General features: G+C 44.3%; 2 protein-coding genes across 5 annotated transcripts in view; one reads left to right on the top strand and one right to left on the bottom strand.

The window, feature by feature from the left end:
* LOC117601228 (uncharacterized) overlaps positions 1 to 10,331 on the bottom strand; it is a 177,464-nt gene extending 167,133 nt beyond the window's left edge. For all 3 annotated transcript variants that reach the window (XM_076692824.1, XM_076692825.1, XM_034317748.2), the window contains exon 1: positions 10,145 to 10,331. The gene's annotated coding sequence lies outside the window, so the exon portion shown is untranslated. The remainder of the gene's footprint in view (positions 1 to 10,144) is intronic.
* Positions 10,332 to 11,162: 831 nt separating this feature from the next.
* The window catches only part of LOC117601225 (latrophilin Cirl), a 308,948-nt gene continuing 302,697 nt past the window's right edge, over positions 11,163 to 17,413 (top strand). For both annotated transcript variants that reach the window (XM_076692820.1, XM_034317719.2), the window contains exon 1: positions 11,163 to 12,301. The gene's annotated coding sequence lies outside the window, so the exon portion shown is untranslated. The remainder of the gene's footprint in view (positions 12,302 to 17,413) is intronic.

Raw genomic sequence — 17,413 nt, 5'->3', positions numbered from 1 at the left:
ATCCTCGGGGATGTTGCGAAGGAAGACGCGCGACGTCGGAGGTCCCTGACCCTGCTCGCGAAGGTAGTAGGGAAAAAGGGAGAAGAGAAAAAAAAAAGCAAACGAGCTATAGAAAAACAGGAAGAAGCCCGGCCCTAAATTCGCTGAATCAGGTCGTCCTCATCTTCCATGGGAATCAGCGTCTCTTATTAATTTAATTTTTATAGTCCCCGTCTCGTCCGTAAAATCTTGAACCGCTTACTCTTACCCGTGGACAAGAGCAACTTACGCGGCAACGGGGAAACTTTTAATCCCGGGTCTTAATAATTATCGTATAAATAATAAACGAACTTTCCGGAAGCGGCATTTTCGAATTTCCGTCTAAACGAGAGTCCGTCGAACGCGAACGAGACGCTGGCCATCGCGAAACTTTGATTAATTTTTACGTCGCGATAACGAGCGGGAGCGATGGCCGAACGATATTCTCTAACGAGTCGAAGCGAAGAACAAGGGATCGAAAGCTCCGGCTAGCCTCACCCTCTCGTTGTCGTTAAGTTTTCTCGGATAGCGGAAAAATTTCATTCCCGGCCTTCTAGATCCTTTTAGCCCTGTACTCCTCGGCCAAACGAAGTTCATAAACGAACGAGAATTCGATTTAGACTCCCATACATCATGCGTCTCTCTTTTCCACCCTTCGTCTACCGTTCGTTCCACCGAGGAGATTTTCACGTGGTCGAGCCACGGATCCTCCGTTGGACAGACACAACGGATATCTAATTTTTCTGTTTCAAAAAGTTTCAGCGGTGGTCGACGCCACTCTCGCCGGGAGAGCAGCGATCGCGACGACATTCCGCGAATTCTTCCCAACGGGCTGGAGAGCGGTAGCTAGAGAAAAGTCGATGCACGAAAGAGGACAGAGGGGTGGTTGGATCGTTCCCGCGTTTCCGTTCGCGACGATGGCTACGAATCGCCAGACTGGATTCCGTCCGTGTGCGCCAGTGGCTTTCAAAGCGGTAATAACCTGCGAAAAGTTTCCCCGCCCCGGTTCGGTCGCTCGAGGAAATCGGAATCGTCGCCAATCTCCGTCAAAAATTATTTCTACGAACTTGCCGAGATGGTCTCTCTTTGAGAACGCGACCTATCGTGATCTTGGATACTTGTAACTTTCTCTCGTCGTAGAATTTCTCTCTTCTTTTTTGATCTACTGTATACTGGCGACACACTGTATTAAATAGTGTTTTGATATCAGGAAAAACTTGCCTCTGCACTATATTGATTCGAGGAAGACGGTGGAATTAAATGTTAATATTTGATCGGCAATGCGAATTGATCCAAAAAAGTAATTCCAGAGGAACGATTAAAATAAATGTCTGAATATATCGAAAATTGGTCATTCACTTATCGTTGCACAGTTTCGATGTAACGGAACACAAAAACGAGCGTAATAATTTCCTCCGGGTTCCGAGGAATCTCGTTCCTCTCGATAATCGGCTGCGCAGAAACCGAGCACGATAATTCCACGGTTAATTGCTTGCATGTTAATTAAGCTTCGGTTCATATTTGGCCTGTGTGGCATTACCGCGAATAACCCCTTCGGTCGGTCGACTCGGTTCGGCATGGCACGCAGTCGGTACAGTTTCCAGTAGCCAGCTGGATGTTGGTACTTTTGTTTAATGCCGCGAAAAGCGAGAATCGAGTGATACAAGGCATTCCCAAGATAGCATAATTGCCGGCGCGTACAGAATCTTGTAAGGTATGCGCCGTCGAGCCGAATGACAGTGCTCGATCACTGTCAGATCGACGTTGGGGCCCGTTGGAATACCGGCGAGGCAAGAAGAGCCTCTTTAGTGGCCGAGAAAAAGAACGCTCTCTCTCCGCGAGACGAGACTAAGGGAGCGAAACTCGAAAGTCGACGCTCGAATCGATCATCGCTTGCACGTTTTCCCATAGCTAATACGCGGCTAGTACTACTAATAATAAGCAACGCGGATGCTGCGCCCCATTAATCCTTGTCACGAGCTATCTCTCATCGGTTCGCGAATACTCGCTCATTTCCATTACGCAACTGCTCTCTCCTTCTTTTGTCTCTCGCTTTTCGTGGCGAAATTACGACATTCGAATTTGAAGGAAACACCGCTACCGAAGAAGATTAAAAGAGAAAATTAAGAAGAATAACAGAAGAAGAAAGCTCCAGCTCCGAACATATCTGTATAGTTTACGAACGATCGGTAAATCCGAATACATCGCGTTGCACTTTCAGCCCGCGGTAATGCAGCCCACTCGGCAAACGCGGGGGAGTGCGATAACGCGCGTCGAAAATTGATAATATTTCACGGCGAGAGAGGCGAGGGACTCCCTTTTATAATTGGTTGGCATTTGCATGCGGTCTTTACACTTATTGAGGTTTAGCCGCGAACCGGTCGCTCCTCCTGTCCGTTTTTATCATTTATGCCGGCTACACAACCGGCTCGTAGCACGCGATGCCGACTCCCTTCGCTCTCTTTCCGACCCGTCCCTCTTTCTATCCTCGCACCCTTTCTCCCTTCCCCTAATCCCGACTCCCTTTTCTCTCTTTCCCTGTCTACCGCCCCCAGAACTGCCATTTCGCAGCCGCGTGGGACGTTTCAGTCCACTTACGTCCCTTCGCCACGACGACCGCGACTTCAAACAATTTGCAACCTGTTACCACGTCGATTCGCGACGTTTTTCTATTAGTATTCGCGCCAATTAAGGATAATTAATCGCCGGCCCTTTCGGTCCCCGGACGTGGCCGCGAGGAACCGACGGAAATAAATTTTTGCCTCGAAGGGATCCGAGGGTGCGGCCTCCAAGCTAATCGCGATACTTTTACCAACGCTCGGAGTTCAATTTCAATTTGTAAATTTCGGCCAGTTTACCGTACAGCCAGTGAATCGAGAAGAAATTACAAAATACCCGCTGCTTTGATTAACTTCCCGTTAATTATATTCCAAACGAGCTACCGCGTTATCGTTTTCGTTTATTCCAAAGTTCGATGCAGGTTGATAATAAATCTAATCGAGGCAAACACGATATCTCGAGTATACCTATCAAAATACAAAGCGTAATCCAAAGTATACGAGTCACGTTCCGAAGCGTTCGTAGATGAGAATTAAGATGAGGCTCATGAATTTTCATTCCACAGGAAAGATCGCGTCACTTCTGGCTCCTCTGCACCGTATTTGTTATCCGGGACAAGCGGTGTATTAATTATCATGTAACGTGTTATAAGTGTGTAGTAATGACCGCACGGGTGCAGTCGGGATAGCCTTTAACGAGGCGCAAGGATGCAAAAGAGTGGAAAGATCGAGGGTAGAGACTGATAAGAAGAAGCTGGTGTACGCGTCAAACTGCGATCGCTAATAGTATACCTCCGGTTCGAGATAATTATCGGACCGGTCGCGAAGCTACTCCGAGTCTCGGTACACGAGTAAGTAGTTTCTGCACAGACGACGAGCGATCAGACATCCTGGCAGGAAAGGAAGTGTCGGAACGATGGTTGAAGAAGGAATTAAAATCGGTCGAAGAGGAGGTGAAAAACGGACTGTTTGATGAGACACATGTGTGCAACCGGATCCTTCAAGGGAAAGCTGGTATCAAAGGATTTTTCGAATCGACGATGCTCATTAAATCTAAGTCGAGCTATTATGGCGTCGAAGATGGCGCGGAAAGAGAGAGAATCAGGCAAAGAGGCAAAGATGCTTGATAGAAAGCCACTCTACTTGTGGAATCAGGGTCGGTGACTGGTTCTGTTGCGGAAGAGCGAGAAAATTGTCGTTTTCGTCGCGCAAAACGTTCGAGCAAAACGCAATCATCCGTATCGGAGGATGCAAAGAGAGCGAAGAACGCGACGGAGAGAAGGAGAGAGGCAGAGAGTTATGTGTTTGTAACTAGCTCTTGGCGGCTTTATAGTTGCCTCTGGCGTTGCAAGATGCAAGTATTCGCGGCGGATTTAGATGTTTTCCTCGATATGAAAATGAAGGAAGCCGAGGAAATCGTGGCGTTGCTTCTAGTCGAAAGGATGTCTCGGCGTCTTCGAAAGAATTTCTAGTATTTTTCGTTGAACGATCGACTCTGTCTCTCGTAAAGAGCAAATTTTCCTTTAAATATTCAGTAGATTCGCTCGGATAGAAAAAGGGGACGGGGTGGAATGAAAAATTCAAGCTTAAAAATGAAATTGTCTCGTTTATGGAGGCGAAGAGTTTCGGTCGTTGGCGTTATCAATGACAATTTCGCTGCTTCGTGACCGTTGCCACAGGAATTACAGTCCGTAACTTTACGATCTTCCGAGAACGGGTTACATTAAGCGACGAGATAAAGCGACGGAATTAAAAACTGATTTAGAAAAGATAGCCACTCGAGACTTTTGCAATAAAAGCGCGAATCCCTCCAGCAATTACCTCATCCGGGGTTAAGAAACGGACGTTCACGCCTCCTGCGTAGTTGAGGCAAAGCAAAAATCTCCCTTGAAATTTTTATTGACAATTTTATTTGCCCAGCTAATGACTTCATTTCTGAAAAATACCTCGCGCTGCGAAATTGAAATGAAAATACTGTACAAAGATTGAGAAATGTGTTGCGGAGCAAATTTTAATGAAAAGTTGCTTGTCTTCAAAAGCTCAGAAGAAAATTGAAAATTATTAAATTCATTTGGAAGATCGTATTTCTAAATACAAAAATGGTGCTACCGATACAATCAACGAAATCCTCTATCGTTCGGTAAACTTTTAGACTGCCACTAAAGTAACTCCGAAATATGGCAGTCAATTCGAAAACAACAACGGCATTGTTCGATACGAAATTGACGGCAGTTTGGTTTCCCGGTAGATTTGTATCCCGCGTTCAGTTTCATCGCTTCAATTCTATGGTTCGTCAGATCGCTCATCATTGCAACGATCCTGACAATAACGACGTAAAGTCAGTCCCGCGTTGCACAGCAGGACAATAGAATGCCCCATGGTGATATCGAATCGAGTCGCAGAATAACGCGTGCAACTGAGTCATCGCCGAAGAATTATCGTCGTCCGAGATTTAATCGGCACCCCGTCGCAACTGTTGTCGCTGTTTGCGTACGGTAGTTAAGACTCGGTTGTTTCCCCGTTTTAAAAGCGTTCTAGGGCTCTGAATGCCGCTCTTAATTTAGTTAGCCGTCGAGTCGGAGCGAGAGGTCCAACCGTAAGACACTTTGTCATTAAGGACCTTTCCGACATCCGAAGGAAATTTTCAGGAAGCGGACAGCGGGATTTTTCATTCTATCCCGACGAAAACGAGGCACTAAGCGGAGGACCGTTTTTAATACTGACAGTTACCCTATGAATTTATTTTCCTCCCCTTTATCTCGTTGTCCTTTAGCCACCTTTTAATTTCATTTCGCTGTAAGCAGATTCCTCATGCTCCCTGCGCAGATTGAGTAGCGAAACTAACTCAACGTCGTCGACACAACACGTGTTCGTCGTTGTTTGTAAATACTATGCCGAGCGGATTTGGTGAGAACACGTACACGTGACACGTGTATCCTACATTTCGGGGACCAACAACAATCGAGGTGGCAGCTGACGAAGTAGGTTTCCTTGTTAATTTCAAGTCTGCTGCCTTTGCAACATTTATTCCGAGCTCTCCTCTCGCTTTCGCGATGTTAATCGCGTCACAGATATGACTTCTCCCTCGCGATATCGCGGCGCGAATTGAATTTGTTAATGAGCAAGCGTTTCGCGAGTTACACCGCTAACTTCGTTTGCTCTTTCTCATCTCTCGACGAGCGTTTTTACCGCTTTCCATCGATCGACGACTCTGTTAAACGCGCATCAACACGCTGCTACGAAGAATCATTTCATCGTTCGCCATTATTCGGCGATTAAATACCCCATTAAATCATTTCCACTCGATTAGGGAACGCGGGAAATTCATTTCGTGACAAGAATGTGCACTTTATGCGATAACGAACGATGAACGATCAACGCGATCCATTCAGATTCCTTTTCGACGATGTTCCCGTTTACCGCTCGATTATTATCGGCATAACGAGATGCCTGACATTTTGGATAACGTCCAATCGATCGCGAGATGTGTATCTTGATATATCCCTTTCAAAATTTCAAGCATTCGCAAGCAAAGCAAATTTTTCCCATAAATTCCCCGCGGGAGAAAGAATCGAGCGTGTCCTTTGTCAGTGTCGTAACGCGGGGCAAACATTCCAAGAATCCCGGTGGATGCTGAGCAGTCGTAGCGCAAAGTCTCGGTCAGTCTGCCGGTCAAGGCACGACCTTGCTGCTCGGCATCGGGCACAAATTCAGCCCCGGAGCGGATCTGCATAACGTTCGATCGGTGCAAAGAATGCACGAGTGGCACGCGCGGAAGGGCATGCGGTTCGTGCCGGCACTGGCCGCGTGGTTTTGCACGGGCACAGAGGAGCTCGAGGATCGTGTCGCGAACAAAACACACGTAAGTGCTCGAAGGACCGAGCTAAGAGAAGGACGAACAGAGAGTACGGTTCTGAACGAGGTAGATGAAGAAAGAGAGAACGTTCGAGGACGCTCGACAAAGGCGCGCTACCCTCGTCAGCTAGTTTAAATCGTACATGAATAAATGCAATCCTATCACGGCCATGCTAATTTCATACAACAACCTCCTAGTACCTGTGGAAAGCTATACGGGTGTAACTCAGGGGCGGTCTGACCATCGGAAGTTCGGGAAAATTAGGAATTTGGAGCCCAATTAATTATCCACCTACTTAGGTTATCTAATTTAGAACCCGTCGTGTCACTAATCTCCCAAGAAAAATTTAAATCCCAATTCGCCCCTGTTATAACTACTGCTAATTCAGAATGTAAACTGAGAAAATAGAATTTTACATCTCGTGGGATCTTTTTATACCTTTTTATACCTAACAAGAAATTATTGGCTGAATACATCAATTTCAGTCATTAATGATATTTATTCATCAACTTTTTCCTCTCACCGCAGCTTGATACCGTGTAAACAGGAAAAACATCTACAGAATGTTTGTTACCCGATATTTAATATAACGTTTTCAATGCACCTCATAAATGCCTTTCAATTTTTGTAATCACGTTTGTATTGCGTTATCGCGATGCATGAGTTATTTCAATCGGAGAATATTTATTGTAGCGTCTGTGTATTCAAAAATCGCTGGTAGTTAACTTTATTTTATACAATTTACATGGTTTTACATGGTTGAGAAAACTTTTTGTCGCGCCCCCCTGTTTAATCCGTATGAATAGGATCGACGCCGCGAAATTACCATTTATTTTGTTTTTAACGAAGCCGCTTTGAAAATTATTAACGAACAGACCCAAGTGACTCGCGTCGTATAATACATTCATTGTTCGTCGATGATAGAAGTATTATTTCAGAGTACAATGGGAACATTGCGTACGATGAGAAAACGCGATTGCCTCGTTTCATTTTTCTTTTTTCCTTTATGCGCATACCGCGAAAAATCGTATATTAATTCACACGTCGATTAGAAACTTCTCTATATTGCAATAACAGGATTAAGACCTGTGTGCAACTTGCAAAAATCTTGGAGCTCGTGCAAAGATATTGGCGCACGTTTTGCAAGCGCCACAGTCGATTGGAAGTTTCGACAAAACTGATATGCCAAAAGTTTTCGCGGTTCGCACATTCGAGGGTCGATCGGTAAGGGTGAAACGAGAGGGGCGGATTGATACCAGAAGAGTTTTATGGTGCGAGTTTCGAAATCCAAAGCCAACAAACACGCAGCAGCCAGAAAGCTGCGAAGGGAAGTTTACGCGAAGAGGGTTGCGCGTTCGAGGTACAGTATTGCTTCGAAATAAGCAAGTGGGCTCTGCTTCGAAATTAAGCAACTGGCTATCCTCTCTTCTTTGTTTGAAGTCGCCCGCAAAGTGAGAGGTATGAGAAATGAGTGAAAGGTCCATTCAGGCTTGACTGAGATGCTTTCTATCCTTGTTCAAAAAATAACATCCCTGCTCGGCCGATCACTTTATGATTTGCCGCTACCTCGGATCTCTCACTCGTTTCTCGCGTTCTCTATTGTCCCGTTTCGAGAACAGAGTCAAGCCGAATAGCATATCTGCTTCGAAATAAGCAACTGTTCGGTCCCGAGCTACTTGCTTATTTCGAGGCAATCCTGTAAAGCTTTAATGGTAACGTGTTATACACAGGACAATATAGAAAGTGTCGTGTAATTGGTGGTACAAGTAAAAGAGGAGTGAAGCTACAAGGAGTGAAGTTAAAAAATGTGCTAATTTTTTTTTTATCAACTGAATGAATTGCCATAAAAAATTTCTAAAAGGTTATCCAGTATGTGCATATTCCAATCAATAACACTTCAGTATTCAAAAAATAATTCACAAAAGTGGAGTTGTTTTTCGAGCATTCAGGATGCTGCAAATATTTTTATGGTTCCCTGGCCATAACATGAATTTTGCAATGCAGGTGAGCAACGAGACAAAAATTGATCATTGTCGCAATATATACAAATGTATTTGTTGAAAACACAGGCAGCCAGTCTAGCAGACAGGCCAAATGGAAAGTGTAAGTAGACGGGGAGAGTGGGCTCTATTGTTCCACCCTCTTTTCCGGGTTTCAGAAGCGTTCGCGGCAAGTGCATTTTGTTGTGTGCTCAGAAATCTGTTATTCAATTTGAAATGGCTTTATCGCGCGTCTGAAACCAACCCCAGATCTTGCATTGATGCCAAACTACATGGACTATGAAATCTCTTCGCAACAGTCGCGCACACGCGTGCTTCTGCTTGCGGCACACTAGCTTTTCTCTACATTTACTCTCAACTACAAACACCGAGTCGCGAAATCGAGTGCTACGAACTTTCTGTCGATACTTTCCACGTGTTCGTTCAAGTATGTGCAAGTGGAAACGAAAGCGATCGCAAACTGAAATGGATATACAATGACGCGGCACGAATTGATTAAATAAGAAATTTTCTTGGTAAATGTTTACAATTAAGGTTCCAATGAGAAATCAATTGAAAAGGGGTAAATTCTATGTATTTTTTCCCCCCAAATCCAAAATTGTTGATAAAATTTGGGAGTCGTTTGTATTTCATAAGATATTGTGGTAAATATTGACATAAAATCATTATTTTCAAAAGTCATCATGAACTTTGAAAAATAGTTACTCAATTAAAAAAAAAGGAGAGGGCACAGAATTAATTTTTATACCATATATTGTCCATATTTTTTGAGCAGAAATCTTTAATCGCGAAATGGTAATAACATTTCAATTTCACTTGTGCCAAATGGTTTCTCACCGGTAGGAAATTAATAAGAAGAACAAAAGGCTATTGTTAAATATGAATCTGTCCGAAGACAGATAGTCGCATAACAAGGTACTGCAGACGAAGCGAGACCGTGAGGAATAATAGCAGTTTTGTCATTAAACGAACGCTTAAATTCTAGACTTTAGATCACCGTCTGCCAATTAGAGCGAGCACAAGGTCGAGGCAATGCTGTGAATTCCGCGTTTGCTGTCCGTTTGTACTACTCAAGTATGGTAATACCGCAGAGAGGGAAACGAGACTGGTTTTCTAACAGTACATCTACCTGTTCTTCAATTAAATTGAACCACCTCAGAAGGAAAGCTTTAATGTATCAGCTTTGATCTATCTACCAATATTTCCAGTAAAATAAAAATTTACAACGGCGCTGTGCCTCCTGTTGTATTCAACAGGTAGCGAAAATTTAACATGGCGACGAAAATTCAAGAGGGCGGGGCAAATTCAAGGTGGCGGCGAAAATCCAAGATGGCCACGAAAATTCAAGAGGGCGGGGCAAATTCAAGGTGGCGGCGAAAATCCAAGATGGCCGCGAAAATTCAAGAGGGCAGCGCAAATTCAAGATGGCGGCGCAAATTCAAGGTGGCGGCAAAAATTCAAGATGGCGACGGAAATTCAATATGGCGGCGGAAATTCAAGATGGCGGTAAAACTTCCGAAGCCGTACGCAGTATAATATTTTTATTACCGAAATTCGAATATTTTATCGAATCAATAAAAATGTTGTACAAACTGTAATTACTATCATTAGTCGTAATTACAGCTTTGGAAGTTATGCCAAGATGGCGAATAATTGCAGTCGAGCGAAAAAGCGAAATCGTCTAGTAGAATAGAAACACAAAAGGTACTCACATGGGATCACGTAAAGGTGCACACAGTCGAGATTCAGACAGGAAGGCAGAGGTGGGTTCTCCTCACAGGTTCACAGGTACGTACACGAAGGTATACGCGCACTCGATTGGCGTCGACCGGCGTCCCGGGAGGGGCGCGACGCCAGCCAAGAACGAACGTTGATACTAAACCGCGGGCCGAGCTGCTCCGAACGACAGTTCAACGAGCGTGTGTTCCGAGGCCGGATCACGGTGGTCCATACGACCGACTCGCGCACAAATTTCACCGATCGTTCACGACCGCGTGTTGTATATTCGCAAAACTGTCACCCGGTCACGTTTATCGTCCGTTCCACGCGACGCGTCCTCCGTCTACGATCGCGAACAAATAAAACATGGCGTGACCACTCGCACGCGTTATTCGACCGCGTATCGACCCCGCATCGATCCTATCGAAACGTCACTGATACGTCACAACATGGTGGACAAGGACCACGCGCGTTGACAGTGAAGTTAGGCTTGATTCAGATCAAGTGAATCTCGTTCGTATGACTATTTATCTCGTAGAATACTTTCGAAAGTGTGTTTATCGTCTTCTAAAATCGATCAGAGCTTAATGATTAGTAGTAACTAATTCTGACAACACCGCGTTCGGATTTGTGACACGACCACAGTGCTCGCTCCGAGATACGTATCTTGTATATACGCGTGTGTAACCGTGTTGGTGTATGTGTGTTTACATGGAATCAGTGCTCGTTGGCAACATCATGATCCGTCGACGCGAGTGCGATCGAGTACTCTGGAGTGCTACCGAGGGTGTTTCTAGTGCGAGCTTCGAGGTTATCGTCTGCGTGTGGGTTTCGAGATGCGTCCTGCGGTGCATCAGCCACGAGTAACTGCAATTGGAGGCCGGTATACCCGTATATATACCGGTAACTTGGCCACGAGTGAGCGTAGTGTGCCGACTAACCGCTGAAGTAATTAATCCGACGTATGTGCGGACAGACATCCTTGTTCCACCGGGCAGAGTCAATCACCGACGTCGATTCAGTATCTGGTGTTCGTCGTTTGATTACGGCTCCGAAAGATTAGAGTCTTGATTGGAATTCACCTGTCACTCCGTGACAACGACGGTCAATAGTTAAAGAGCCGGAAAAGCAGGCGGGGGGGAACAGGACAAAATTCCGGATCGACCAACCGGCGTGTGACAACGATCGATCATTTAAGCATAGAAAGGTGTGCCGAGTGATGTTTGCGAAGACTGATCATTTCGACTTTTTTACGCGTCACTAACTAGACTCGATCTACTGCTCGTTATCGACCGTGCAACGTCAACATTATCTACTTACGATAAACTCGCAGTCAACCAACAGTTTCGGCCAATAAATACTTTTTGTTAATTCAACCTGTACTTTACGGACAGCTTTTTTCGATAACTGATATATCGTCTGACGTTAGCTGCTTATCGCTATCGAACCGGAGTATCGTTTGGAAACAGTACACTATTCCCCCGCGTTTTCCCGCCAAATCCGGACGCCATTAATTGTTTCAACGAGTCGATAAAAAAGAACTTTCCGTTGGCTTAATTAATCAGAGTCACTCGCGTCTGGATTTAAAAGTTATCGGACGTGTATCCTGGACGAAGGAAGTAAATGAACGAGGCCGATTACTCGAATAGATAATTAATCAGAAGCAAGCGAGGAGAGGAGACATTCGTTCTGCACGACCAATCATCCAGGCTCCGATGTCCTGATCACCTTCGAGTGTATACATCATTCGGGCCGATTCGAGTGGAAGCTCTTAATTAATAATCACGCGAACGCATTGAAATTCGTGTGCCGTTTCGCATATTAAGGAGGCCAATTAAAGGAGTAAAAGAAAGAAAAGGGGAGGAAGAAAGGAGGAGAAAACGGACCGTGGCAAGTTGAAGAGGACTCGGCCAACTTCATCGTCTACTTTTTAACTCGTTTCTTGAACACCGAAAAAAGAGTTCTCACGCCGCACGCGAGAGGGACCTTAAGCACGCACGCACGCACTCACGCACCCCTTCGAGGGAAGAACTTCAGGAGAAGAGGAACCCCGTGCCACCAGGAATCTTGATTTCTTCTCTGCCTTTTTTCCATCCTCTTTTCCAGCCCTCGCCCACTTTCGCTTCGCGTCTCATCTGATTGCTACAACGGTGAGTCCAACTTTTAATTTTCAATTATCTCTTCAACGCTTAGCTGATAACACTTTACTGCGAATTGAACAATGCCACGCGAATCAATGTTCGCAGTAGAAACAAAAACAGGACCGAATAGGTTTTGTGAAGTTCATATTCACGGTCTGTATTCCGAATTGTAAACATTCTTTCACAGGTATTATGCTCGACCTTGTTTACGAGTTTCAATCATCTTTATGTTTTGCTGTTCATTTGCGAAATTGCTTTGGTGGAAAAGAATGTTTTTCCATTATTTTCTTTTCCCTTTTGTAATTGAAACGATCACTGCCATTTAATTGAAAGCTTATTTTATAAATATCAGCGTTACTAGAGTTTGTAAATATAAAAATCCTTTCTGTGAAAATAAGAACGTGAAACGTGTCTAGTTGACGGAACGTTGAAATTTTCCTGAATGTACCTTGTATAGGCGTATCGTAGTTGACGAACAGTCGCAATAGCTTTTGTACCTGTATAAGAGCACCGTCTCCGTTCGTGCAACGCTATGCCGTGAAAGACGTGTGTTCGTGTCTGTCGCCAGCAAATCCTTGAAATCGAATTTTCCGAGACGAGGGTCCTCTTGGGACTGGGGTAAGAGGGAAAAGGAGAGACAGAGTTCTGGACCAACGAGCGAGAGGAAATTCGTACGTCAGTTCGGCCAGAACGAAGAAGAAAAGTATACTTGTGCCGGGCGAACGTGCCGATTTCGTGTGTCGGCGTTTCCGTGCAATTTAGTCGCATACGATTTATGAAATAGCGGCTGAAGTAACCTCGCGCAAAGTGCTAGCAGAAATACGGGTTTATTTTGAAAATTTTTCGCTCTCTTATAAACGCGAAATGCCGTTGGTACGACACACGAAGAAGGTGTTCGTATAAAATAAGAAATACAAACTGGTAAAATTATTTATATAAATAAACTGCATTCGTTGAAGTATTTGATCCATTTTGGTAGTTGTCTAAAGCTCCGTATCGAATTAGGTCATCTCTCTTCTGTACCCTGTACATCTGAATCTACATGTATATTTCATGGAAAGAAAATTCTTAGAATCCTTTGATGTTAGTATTTCGAGAAGTAGTTCATACTTCTTACCCTCCGTACTTCAGCTTTTCTGCTCTTCAAGCGATATCACAAAGACATTTTTCCTTTAACGTTACAAACTGCAAGGAGATTTCAAACAAAACCATAAGATAAGTGAAAAGACAAAATGGATGCATTTTGCTGCATCGATAGAATTTGTATCTTTCGCCGCCTCTCTAATTATCAAATCCGATTATAACGATTCAATTGTTTCCCACTTTTGAAACATCAAAAGAATCGCGTACAATAAACAGGGTAATTCCGCGCAATAAACGCGGACGTTTACCAAGTTAAATCAAGCATTGTCTCTACCCGAAGCCGCAAAATATAATACGAAGCCGGGCGCGAGTCGACACGTCCATTAGAGGCGAGGACGTTTAACAGAAATTGTGTGACATTTCGCATCGGCATTGTGTACGTCGGACAAGCGTAGATATGCCCAAATAAATAGAGCGTGTTACGTAAAGAGACCTTGTTTAAATTATATCCGCGAAGGTATTGCGCTTGTACCCCGCGTAGCGAGGGAGACAAAATTGCACCATTTTCCGGAACAAATGGTTCCTACATACGGAAGCAATACGCCCGACCATACGAAATTATAACGGATATATCACAACTTTCAGCCGAACTGGAGTGTGCACGTGTAACGCGTACGTGGTACACCTTGGTCTTTTGCCGCGAAACGAATGATTCATGTTGCCAGCTACGAGGGAAATTATCGAGCACCGCTATGTACCGTTTCCATCGAGCTCGGAAAATATCGTGAAATGTCAATTATCGACCTCCATCGGTTAACTGACCCTGTAAAAATCAATTTCACGACGTTTCAACGTAGATTGCTTTCCCTGTAGTTTCATTTTTATCGCCGTATACTTTGAACAATTGTTTCCTCTATACTTCGTATAAATCTACTCTTTGAACCTATTTCGAGGGTAATTTGGTATATCTGGATATAAATGGGAAACAATACAAATTCCTCAGTCGATCCAAAGTTGCTTGTATTCCTCGACCAGTCTTGTTACGAAACAAAGTTGATGGAGAGATTCGTGATTCTGATCGCGATACTTTGAACGATCGTTTCGCGTGTAATTAAATAAGCTCGATCTTTGAGGCTTTCCAGAGGGGAACTCGATTCATCTGGATACGAATGGAAAACAATAGAAATTCCTTAGTTAATTGAAACCTAATGAATACAGAGTCACTTGTATTACTTCGTTGGCTGATAGAAAGATTTGGTGTTTACCTTCCGCGTGAACCGTTTGCACGACTAATAGCTGGTTACCCGACTAATAACACTCGTGAAAAGAGAGTCATCAATTAAGGAACAAACGCGATACAACGATCGCTAAAAGCCGGTCGACCCAACAATGCCAACGCTATGCCTGCCGGTGTTAAACGCGGATCCAGGGCCGGCCCGGATGGCCGTACTTTTAAGATCGGTGCTCCTCTTCGAAACGTATGTTACAAACTGGTTTTAGGATTCTCCTCCCAGGTCCTCGCCTCATTCTCTTTTCTTACACTCCGGCTCCCATGGAGGAGAGTCGATCAAGCTTCTCTCGGCTCCGAAACGCAGCCGAGAGAAAGAGAGAGTCTCGTCTTATTTTCGTGCTTCTATCTCGGCGAAAAATCTATGTCAACCGACATGTTGACACGTGTTCAAACGTAGACCGCTGGCGCGGAGCACACGTGGAAGCAGGCTGGTCTTAGCCGCCTTAGTTGTCGTGGGAGGAGGCGAAGGTGAGAGGAAAGGTGTAGAGAGGCGACGAGGGAGTAAGGCGAAAGGTGGGCGCCGGGTTGGAAGTCGAGTTACTGGTATGCAGTGTCGGATTTCGCCTTGTCCGTCGGAAGAACGCGCTAGACGAAGAAGAGAAGGAAACGAAAGGTGTACCGAGAAGAGCGGAGGAACACACCTCAAGGTGTGCACGCACACACGTGTAACACGCATGCTCGGGTTACACCCTTCTCATGAATCAAAACTATTCGAGACGAAGAAAGAGATACGGAACGGCGCGCGCGAACCGGACCAAAAGGGAAACGCGAAAAGGGATAGGCAGGAAAAGAGGAAGAAAAAGAACAGGGACACGCACTCTTGCTCATAAGTCGTGGGACACTCGCTTAATTTCAACCTTAGGGTTTGCTCTCTCCATGGTCCGTCATCCGAGGGTTAAATGACCGAGTTTGAATCGTCAATAGTTTAAAAGTTATCCAAATTTATTCTGAAATCGTAAAGTTCTCTGTGACATATGAACGCTGGTGTAGGTCGTGTCGCCTAAATATAAATCTAATTTTATTATCACGCGATTCCTTCGACACCGCTATCTTCGAATCGTTCTTCTGCTCCCTGCAGAGGCGATCGTGCGCGAAACAAACGTCATTGCATAGTTAGAATGGCCTATTTCATCGGTACCTGGTGACCTTTCGAAACGATGCAAAAAGGGAACCGAAGGAGAAGGTGTAATTGTTGAGGTAGAGGCGATCGATCGTCACTGGAAATAATATAAATAGATAATAGGTTCATGCACGAATGCAAGCGTTTTGCGATTATCAACGGAGGTATAATCAGAGATAGGACGCGAGGATTATTGTTCTCCTTTGTCTCGTGGGATTATTGGATAAAATCGACGAAATGATCGTGATTGAGGATTGTGACAGATGTCTATGCATGCCAAGGTTTTCTTATAGAAATAAATGTTTCTCGGATGAAAGGATGAGTAAAAGGGTACACGATGAATTGGTGATACTCGCAAGTGGACAGCGAGTTTACAACACAGTCATTTGTATTTTTCTTGACGCGAGCTACGAGCAATACCGCGTGAGCAGCTTACGGATTCCGCGGATCGCTAGAAGATGATCATTCTCACGCGATCGTGTATCTTAATTAAATCTCGCATTACAGGCTAGACAAAAAAAGATAGATTTCATCGTTTCGCGGGCAAGATGGTTATCGACACGCTTTAACGCATTCGCGAAACAACCACCGGGTGATTGCATTTTAATGGTCACTTTCTGTGTTTCGCTATTATCGTTTATCGGCTCGGCCACGTGCCTCGCCAATAAAGCACGTTTGGTGAATTTTATTACCTTTTGAAAACAAAGACTCATTGGGGTGGTCGGTACTCAAATGAATTTGTAAGAGTGTCGATTACAAAATTGATTAATTCATTTAACCCTTGAACAGCGGAGGCTAGGTCAATCGCGACCCAAAGTTACATGTATAATTTCATATATTAGAAATATAATTTTTAAAAGTACAGTGTTAAATTTAGAAAATGAGAATAATATGAAATACGAAATTAAATTATAATTGTGATTCTCTTCATGGTCCGCCGTTCGAGGATTAAAACAGACCTTATACTATAGAAATGTGCAAGCGTACAGATATAAATGATGCTTTCAAATCTCACACAAACAGTGTTCTTACAAAATGAAGATCCCCTCGTTGCGTTTTTATTCATAGGAACGCGACGCGTAACTAGACACTTCAGGAATGCTCGTTACAATAATTCCCGGAGTGTAACACCCGCGCCTTGTGAAGCGATATTAAAAAAAGGCCATTGTCGTCAGTCGTATCGGTGAATCGTTTCAGCTACGTGTCCGTCGAACAATGCGATGTCGGCGTTATTAGCATTTTGCTCGATTCAAATGCAATTCAGCTGGATTTTATCGATCCGTGAAAATACTTTCCCCACGACAACGTTCGCCCCTGGCTAGACGCCGTAATACCAGTGTAATTAATTCTTTCTCAGGAATTTCATTTGACTTTACCCGCGACGTTAAGAACTGCTGGCGGATTTTATCTGCCTGTTTACCACCCACTATTTTTTCCTCGTTAACCTAATGAAAATAGCGCTCTTTAACGCTCGATGCTCAATTAAACGACTCTACGTCTAATCATCGAACAGCGCCTGCTATCTATCGTGTACCTTTAAACATGAGGCAATGAAACGTTAGATCGCTGTTACGAGTAAGCGCGCATTTGAATAGCAAACGACTGTAAACCGGCAAGAACTCGTGGA

The sequence above is a fragment of the Osmia lignaria genome, chromosome 16 (assembly GCF_051020975.1).
Source record: "Osmia lignaria lignaria isolate PbOS001 chromosome 16, iyOsmLign1, whole genome shotgun sequence".
Classification (NCBI taxonomy): Eukaryota; Metazoa; Arthropoda; class Insecta; order Hymenoptera; family Megachilidae; genus Osmia; species Osmia lignaria.
The sequence above is the reverse complement of the archived record's forward strand: the minus strand, read 5'-3'. Positions and strand labels throughout refer to the sequence as shown.